The sequence below is a fragment of the Sparus aurata genome, unplaced genomic scaffold (genome assembly GCF_900880675.1).
Source record: "Sparus aurata unplaced genomic scaffold, fSpaAur1.1, whole genome shotgun sequence".
Taxonomy (NCBI): Eukaryota; Metazoa; Chordata; class Actinopteri; order Spariformes; family Sparidae; genus Sparus; species Sparus aurata.
The window spans coordinates 14,245-23,170 of NW_022045228.1; the positions used below are offsets into that span (position 1 = coordinate 14,245).

At 40.4% G+C, this 8,926-nt stretch overlaps 1 pseudogene; it reads right to left on the reverse strand.

The window, feature by feature from the left end:
* Positions 1-250: 250 nt before the first annotated feature.
* On the reverse strand, positions 251-2,425 carry LOC115578222 (protein NLRC3-like; annotated as a pseudogene).
* Between the last annotated feature and the right edge of the window lie 6,501 nt (positions 2,426-8,926).

Consider the following 8,926-nt stretch of genomic DNA (forward strand, 5'->3'; position numbering starts at 1 on the left):
GACACAGTGTGGACTCTTCAGTTCAGCAGAAAGTAGCTTCACTCCTGAATCCTGCAGGTTGTTGTTACTCAGGTCCAGCTCTCTCAGACTAGAGGACTGGGAGCTGAGAACTGAGGACAGAGCTTCACAGCTTCTCTCTGAGAGGTTACAGCCACTCAGTCTGGATAAAGAATAATGAGCAGAACAAGACAGTTATTTGTATTTGGGTCAATAAAAGCACATTTACTGCACTGAAGAAACTTCTCCACACTTACAGAACTTTGTTGGAGGCTTTGACCACTGGCAGCAGCCTCAGAAGAGCCTCCTCTGAAGCAGAGTATTTCTTCAGGTCAAACACGTCCAGATCTTTTTCTGATGACAGTAAGATGAAGACTAGAGCTGACCACTGAGCAGGAGACAGTTTATCTGTGGAGAGATTTCCTGAACTCAGGGACTGTTGGATCTCCTCCACTAGAGAACGATCGTTCAGTTCATTCAGACAGTGGAACAGATTGATGCTTCTCTCAGGAGACAGAGTCTCTTCGAACTTCTTCTTGATGTAACTGACTGTTTCCTGATTTATCTCTGAGATATTTCCTGTCTGTGTCTGCAGACCTTGCAGAAGAGACTGATTGGTCTGCAGTGAAAGACCCAGGAGGAAGCGGAGGAACAAGTCAAGGTGTCCATTTGTACTCTGTAAGGCCTCATCCACAGCACTCTGATAGAGATGTGTCTCTGCAGATTGACGGTCTGTTGTTTGGTTCTCTGACAGCAGATTGACTCCAGAATTGATGAACGTCAGATGGACATGAAGAGCAGCCAGAAACTCCTGAACACTCAGATGGATGAAGCAGAACACCTTGTCCTGGTACAGTCCTCTCTCCTCTTTAAAGATCTGTGTGAACACTCCTGAGTACACTGAGGCTGCTCTGATATCGATGCCACACTCTGTCAGGTCTGATTCATAGAAGATCAGGTTTCCTTTCTGCAGCTGATCAAAAGCCAGTTTTCCCAGAGACTCAATCATCTTCCTGCTCTCTGGAGTCCAGTGTGGATCTATCTCAGCTCCTCCATCATACTTGACATTTTTCACTTTGGCCTGAACCACCAGGAAGTGGATGTACATCTCAGTCAGGGTCTTGGGCAGCTCTCCTCCCTCTCTGGTCTTCAACACATCCTCCAGAACTGTAGCAGTGATCCAGCAGAAGACTGGGATGTGGCACATGATGTGGAGGCTTCGTGATGTCTTGATGTGGGAGATGATTCTGCTGGCCTGCTCCTCATCTCTGAATCTCTTCCTGAAGTACTCCTCCTTCTGTGGGTCAGTGAACCCTCTGACCTCTGTCACCATGTCAACACACCCAGGAGGGATCTGATTGGCTGCTGCAGGTCGTGTGGTTATCCAGATGCGAGCAGAGGGAAGCAGGTTTCCTCTGATGAGGTTTGTCAGCAGCACATTAACTGAGGTGGATTTTGTGGCATCAGCCAGGATTTTAGTGTTGTGGAAGTCCAGAGGAAGTCGACACTCATCCAGACCGTCAAAGATGAACACAACCTGGAACTCTTCAAAGCTGCAGATTCCTGCTTGTTTGGTTTCAATGAAGAAGTGATGAACAAGTTCCACCAAGCTGAACTTTTTCTCTTTCAGCACATTCAGCTCTCTGAAAGTGAATGGAAATGTGAACTGTATGTCCTGGTTGGCTTTGTCTTCAGCCCAGTCCAGAGTGAACTTCTGTGTTAAGACTGTTTTCCCGATGCCAGCCACTCCCTTTGTCATCACTGTTCTGATTGGTTCATCTCTTCCAGGTGAGGCTTTAAAGATGTCTTCTTGTCTGACTGTTGTTTCTGGTCTGTGTGGTTTCCTGGATGCTGTTTCAATCTGTCTGACCTCATGTTCATCATTGACCTCTGCAGTCCCTCCCTCTGTGATGTAGAGCTCTGTGTAGATCTGATTCAGAAGGGTTGGGTTTCCTGCTTTAGCGATCCCCTCAAACACACACTGGAACTTCTTCTGAAGGTTAGATTTGAGTTTAACTTGACAAATTCCAGAATAACTTCCTAAATAAACACAACAGAAAGTTCAGGAAGTTATCTATGAAGAACATATGACAATTTCCTTCCCCTAAAGTAGCACATATAAACATGTTTTCCATGTTTTTCCTCCTTCTGTTCAGACAAATTGTCTCATTGATTCAACACGTTAAATCCTCTTACTGTTCTGCAGACGGTCAGCCAGCTCCTTCTGCTTCATTCTCCTCAGGAAGTGAAGTGTGATCTTCAGAAATGCCTCTCTGCTGCTCCTCCTCTGCTCTTCATCCTCACCGTCCAACACCTCCTCATCCTCCCTCTGATCCTCTGAGCATTCTGGGTAATCTGAACTCAGAACCTTCTGGACCTTCTTCAGCTCGTTCTTCACAAAAGTCACAATGTTCTCCTCCAGCAGCTGAAACAGAATATTATGTGAATGACAACATTTAACATCAGATCCATGTTGGACAGATTCACCACTGGTCTGTAAAGTGCAGCATGGAGATTATTGTGAACAGACTGGATGTAAAAGTAGTTGTTGTTCATGTACAGACCATAAATATGGAGTCCATGTGTGTCTGATGCTGCTGGACAGACGGACCTCTGGGAACCTCTGAGCTCTGCTGGTCGACTCTGTGGAGGAATCATGAAGAATCAGTCACATTGTGTCTGTCCACTCAGAGACAAACACAAGCTGAAGGTCATGTGGAAGAAGCCCCACATCCCTGTTGTAATAAAAAGGGAGGAGGTGGAGATTCTTGACACCTCCATGTTTCGTTGGGGTGCAACTGGATAACAAGCTGAACTGGTCATACAACACTGAAGCCTTCAACAGGAAAGGACAGAGCAGGCTGTTCTTTCTGAGGAGGCTCAGGTCCTTCAATGTTTTCACTAGTCTGCTACAGATGTTCTACCAGTCTGTGGTCCAGTGTCATATCTGCTGTGGTGGATGGGGAGTGTGAGAAATTTACATAGGATTCCTTTTGTTTATCAAATGTATTGTAAGGACAGGAAGGAGAGAGAGATTGTCACACTGCCTGAGGTGTCACATGAGCCACAGGAGGGGGCACATCCCCACAAGGAAAGATACACAAGTTTAGATAAGATGACATTTACTGTCCCCTCTGTTAGATCAAAGGGTCACTGTACTGGGAAGACAGGACACATCAAAATATCAAAGAGTCCTTTATCTGTAAAGAAGATGTTTTATGACTGTTTGTAAATGAAGGTAACCTCCTCTCTGTTCTGTACTTAAGGGGTAACAATTTAGAGTTTGTCAGAGAATGCTTTTGCCTTCTCTCCACGCTGCGTGTATTAAATGACATCTGATTCATACGCTGAGATCTGAAATTCTTCGGAGATTTAGCACTCTCTTCCTCACGAACGGAGAATTTCCACGACATTTTGGCGACGAGGATGGGATGGACGCTTCGCTGACTGCCGCCTGCGCCTGAACTGAAGGAAACTGCCGGCAGGAAAAGTTCCACTCCGACAAACGGAGGATTGGATTCCACCTGAAATTCGGGCGCAGACGTGGCCAGCGGACGCTCCACAAATAAGTGAGTACAGCGTTTGAATCATTTGCTCAAATCTAAAAGCCTAGGTTTGACTTTCGTAATGTAAATCCTGTGTGGTAGAAAGCAAGTTATAACAGGTCCGCGTTATAGAGGCCTAAATTTCCATGTAAATCCTGAAAAAGAGGTATTGACTGTGTGAGTTTAAAACGTCCGCGTCCAGAGGCGTCTTTCCATATAAAGCTGTGTGTTTATGGAAAGTTTTGAGGTAAAGGGCTCAATGAGGAGCGCCTTTTTATTTCCCATGTAATACCTGTGTGGTTTTGGGTAGAAAACGAGAAAAAAGAGAGAGGAGAAAAACAAAAAACAAAACTGAAACGCAGCGCAAGGCTGTCAGCACTTAACGAGTACAACAGGCGAATTAATTGATTATTATATACCTACGGTGTGAAGAAAATTTCAAGGGATTGTAGATTTTCAGATGCTACTTACTGATGAGTAGATATTAAATAGTGGTTGACCGAAAACCTGATAACAGGTAAAATAAGAATATAATAGAATATAATATAATAATATGATCTTATGTGAGCTACTGTAATAATGATATGATACAGTATACAATTATACGAGGCCCCACTATGATAAAATGGGCGTATGAGTGATATAAATATACGAAATAAGTATAAAGAATAAACTTTGTTGTGACATTCAGTGACTATAGCATACAGATTATATGCTATAAAAGGGTGCGTTGCTCGGAACGAATGTGTCATACAAACCACCTGGCTGAATAAGTTGCTCAAAGTTAGTGTGTGATTTGATGAGATCCAACCATACACTGTATGGAAAGATCAGTGTGATTGTGAAGTTTTGTGTGAATGATAAGCCCATTGAAAGTTTAAGCAAATCTGTCCCAGTGAGTCACTAAAAAATATGAGGAACAAAATGGGGAAATTAATAAATATATCTGACCCTTTTACAGGCTCTGCTGAATTAAGAGCAGACAAATTGGGAAAATGTGGTTCAGTATGTTGAAAAAAAAAAAACGGTAAAATGAAAGTAGGGAAGAAACAGATGGACTGATAAATTGTTTTCTCAAAATCAGTAGCACGATTGAAAGAAATGTGAGAAGAGGGTTTGAGTAAGAAAAGAAAGAGAGAAAAGAATGTAGGGCTAGATTTTATAAAATGGACCTCCTCCCTGCTGTCTCCACACCTACATCCTTTCAGCGACACCTTCTCCACATGTGGTCAAACACCCCAAGATGACTTCAAGAAAGAAGGGGAGAAACAAATACACCCTGACTTTTCAGCCATCTTCCTATCTCCTAAACAGCAACAAATTAACCTGCTTCTCCAAGAAAGACTTTTCTCCAATAGCAGACTCTGCTGACTGCTGGGTGCGGAGTGAAGATCACAGGAGGATGATGTTTCCCTAACTCCATGCCGAGGCAAACAGGAAAGCAGACTGTCATTGAGATCCAGAAGTGTTTGTATACAGGCCATACCAACTGAATGAAATGAAGGAGGTTGCAGAGGAGGCACCTGACAAAGACTGGAGTTTTGGTCTGCCACAGAATCCTGGACAGAGATTACAGTCTAATAACAAAAAGCAAGAGGAGACGAAGACTGAATCCACATCCATCAAAGACTGATGATACAGAGGGAAGGAGATGGGAACCCTGAGTTTAATCGGAAAGAAAGGCGAGATCCAGAAGAATCCTGGCCACATGCACCACATGAAGGTGTCTGTTCATCCACCAGGACACAACCAGAGGAGACAGTGGAGGAAGGTCAGAGCATTTGAACAAGCACGTAGACATGAGCAAAATTAGACACAAGTACTGATGACACACACACACACACACACACACGCACACACGCACACACACACACACAGAAACACTGATTGACTGATAAAGACTAAAAAAATTGCTTCTAACACTATTAATAGCTTGAGGCTGTAAGCAAGTTAAATTTCTGGGGATAAAAGATGCAAAATTCCCTAAAGCTGTTGAAGTCAGTATTTTGTCATTCAGCCTACCATAAATTAAGGTGCCATTGTTGACTTCCTAAATCTCACCATGTACCTCCCCCATCTTGCCTGAAAGGAAAACAAATGGGGGGTGGAGATCATTAAAACACCTTTGGGTCATAAATGAAGCTGGTCAGCATCCAGCAGATGTTTTCTAACACTAATGTTAAACATTCTATCAGATTGGGTTTTTCAGTTATTGATTTAATAAATGCATATTCTAGCATTCCTGTTCATCCTGACTCACAGTTCTGGGTTGCTTTCACTATCAATGGTAAAATTTTATACTTGGATGCAGATGCCATAGGGTCTTCTTCTCCAATTTTCACTTTGGATTGCAGTAGAGCTGAAAACTTATCATTAGCGGCCATTGTGTGTTAATACACTTGTTCAGTAGTTGACAATGTTTGTGCATATGTTTTTCCTATGCAGGAGCATTGTCAAACTGAGACAGTGTTTCCATTTTAGTTTTCTGGCAGAAAACGATCCTAAATTTTTAAAGGAAACGTTGCAAATTCTCTTTAAAATGAAATGCGTTATTTTACTCCGGAAGATCATAAATTGGGTACCGATTACATCCTCAATCTTGGATGTTTTAAAAAAAAAAAAAAAACAATAATAATAATAAAAAATCTGCGAATTAAAATAAAATAAAATAATTGCCTTATTGAATTTAGCAGGCTATTGTTGTCCATGGATTTGATAAAATTGTGGAGATCTCCCAACCCCTATATAATCACATATGGGGGTAGACATTTGGCCATGACTGACTTTTTGACTTGGACTCCTGACGCAGAGAAAGCTTTTACTGACTTAAAACAAGCTTTTTCGAGTTCCCCTTGCCTATAGCTACCAGACACTCCCACAATTTAAGTTTTTGTTTTGTATGTAATGAGTTTATGACTGAAAATTCTAACTCAGTCACATGGTGACAAACGACCTGTGGGATACTATTCAAAAAGAATGTCCACAACAGAGTGAGATATGGGTTGCATACCACAAGGCTGTAGCAGCTGCTACTGAAGCAGTGCTGGCCACAATTGATATTTTTGCTATGTGCCATCTTTAATGTACATGTCCCACATGCTGTCAAGTTTTTCGTTTACAGGAAAATCTGCCCACCTTAACCCAGCTAAACTGCTACACTAGCAAAATGTGTTGCTGACAATGACTCACGTAACTTTCTAAAAAAGTTCTGTCTTTTAACCCATAAATTTTGGTCCTGACAGCTCAAGATGGAGAATTACACCCCTGTCTGAGAGTGGTCGCCACGGTGTCAAAACCAACAGATGCTCTCTTTTGACACTTTCCCTCATTAACTTTAACTCTGTTTTCTTTGTAGATGATTCTGCTGTGAGAAATCCTACAGATGGATCCCCTTGTGTGTCATATGAAATATGTACTAACTATGATATAGTTTGAACGTACTCATATTCTAAATAACCTGTCTGCTCTGGCAGCTGTTTTTTCTTTTCCATTTTTAGGACCGGGAATAATATCACTGTACATACTGACTCTCAGTATGCATTTAATATGTCATGATTTCACACATTATAGGAAATCAAAATTTCTTACTTCTACAGGAACATCTAATGCTCCTAGAAGTCAAAATCATTAACCTTTTGTCTGCATTACTTCTACCTATGCAAATATAAAGCTCATACAAGTGCTAATGACCCAGTGTCACTGGGAAATGAAGCTGCTAAGACAGCTCATCAGAATCTAAATCAGAATACTGTATTTAAAAAATAAAATAAAATAAATAAATAAATAAATAAATAAAAGTTGTTGTTTTCAGATACTCCGTGTAAAGTAAAATATAAATACAGCATGAGTGGAAACAAGTGCTAAGATAAGGGGTAAATAAAACAGTAAAATACACTATAAAATGAAATTAGATAAAATATACAATAAAATAGTATGGTAATAAAGTAGACAATCTGAGCATATATACAATATGCAATGAAATGGTTAGCGTTTATAAATAAAAATGAGAATAAGTAATTAACATTTGTTTGTCTGTTTCTATAAATAACCATATGAGTCCAAACATCAAGGCAAGGAGTGGTACAGTTTTAATGACCACAGGCAAGCATGACTTCCTGCTACTTTTTCACCTGTATACCCCACTCTACAAATGCTTTTATCTGTCTTTTAATAAAGTCTATCTGCTTCAAACAGGAGCTGATGATGTAGTAAAAATTCTATGGAAGTAGGAAAAAGTTTATTGAACTCCCATCTGAACTCTGGGTTGGTGTAAATGGCCTCCCAGTACTACCAAAAGCCATACTTCCTTCTTTGCAAAGTTTGACACATGGTCTTGACCATGTATCAAAAGGGAGGATGTAGAATATTGTAAATAGATTATGGCATACGCCAGGATTTTTTCAACTTTTTGTTAAACACTTTGTTAAAAAATTGTGTGATTTGTTAAACTTAAAATGTCGGCAGAGGCATAGCCTCTGTCATCCCATCCTGAACATTAAGATCTTTTTTGAGCATTAAATAATGGATTTTATTCAACTCACTCCATGTAGTAGGTATAAATATTATTACATTATTGTGAAAACATTTTGTCAAAAGGGATTGAATGATTTCCACGTAAATATGTAACAGCGATCTAAATCGCTAAATAATTGCTGAGGGAAATAATTGCCTGTAGATTTCTCCCCTAAATAAATAAATAAATAAGTGAATAAGAAATTAACAATTAATAATGAGTCACACTTACAAATAATTATTAATAATAATAATAATAATAATAATAATAATAATAATAATGAGTAAAAATACAAAATAATAAATAAAAGTAAATAATTTTTTATTCAAAAACATCTCAAAAAAAAAACCTGCACATAAACCTAAAAATCACATTGTGTTAGCTAGTGGAGGTGCAGTGGCACACGCTAACCAGACCTTAAAAACAAAATTGACTAAATTGATAGCAGAAACAGATATGTCACATAAGATGACTAGACTGTCTCCTTACGAGATAATCACTGGCTGTCCTTTGAAAATAATTAACACCCCGTTTCCTCAAAACAGGTTAACCCTCACCAAATTGGATGCTGATAGTTTTAAGATAGTGTTGTGCATTTAACCATGTTCTTTGAAGAAAATTTTCCATAGGTGAAAGCAGTCCTTCTGGAGCCTACTATGGTGCAAACTCCACAATAACCAGCCTGGAGACTGGACAGTGATAAAAGAACCTGAGGAGGAAGCACTGGAGTCAACCACGGTGGACAGGACCACACCTGCCCACTGCTGTCCGGATAGCTGAGAGGGACACCTGCATACATGGATCGTAGTGCAAGCCTTTTCCAAGCCATGCCACTGAAGGAAGGACAACGACCTAACCTGCAGAGTGCTGA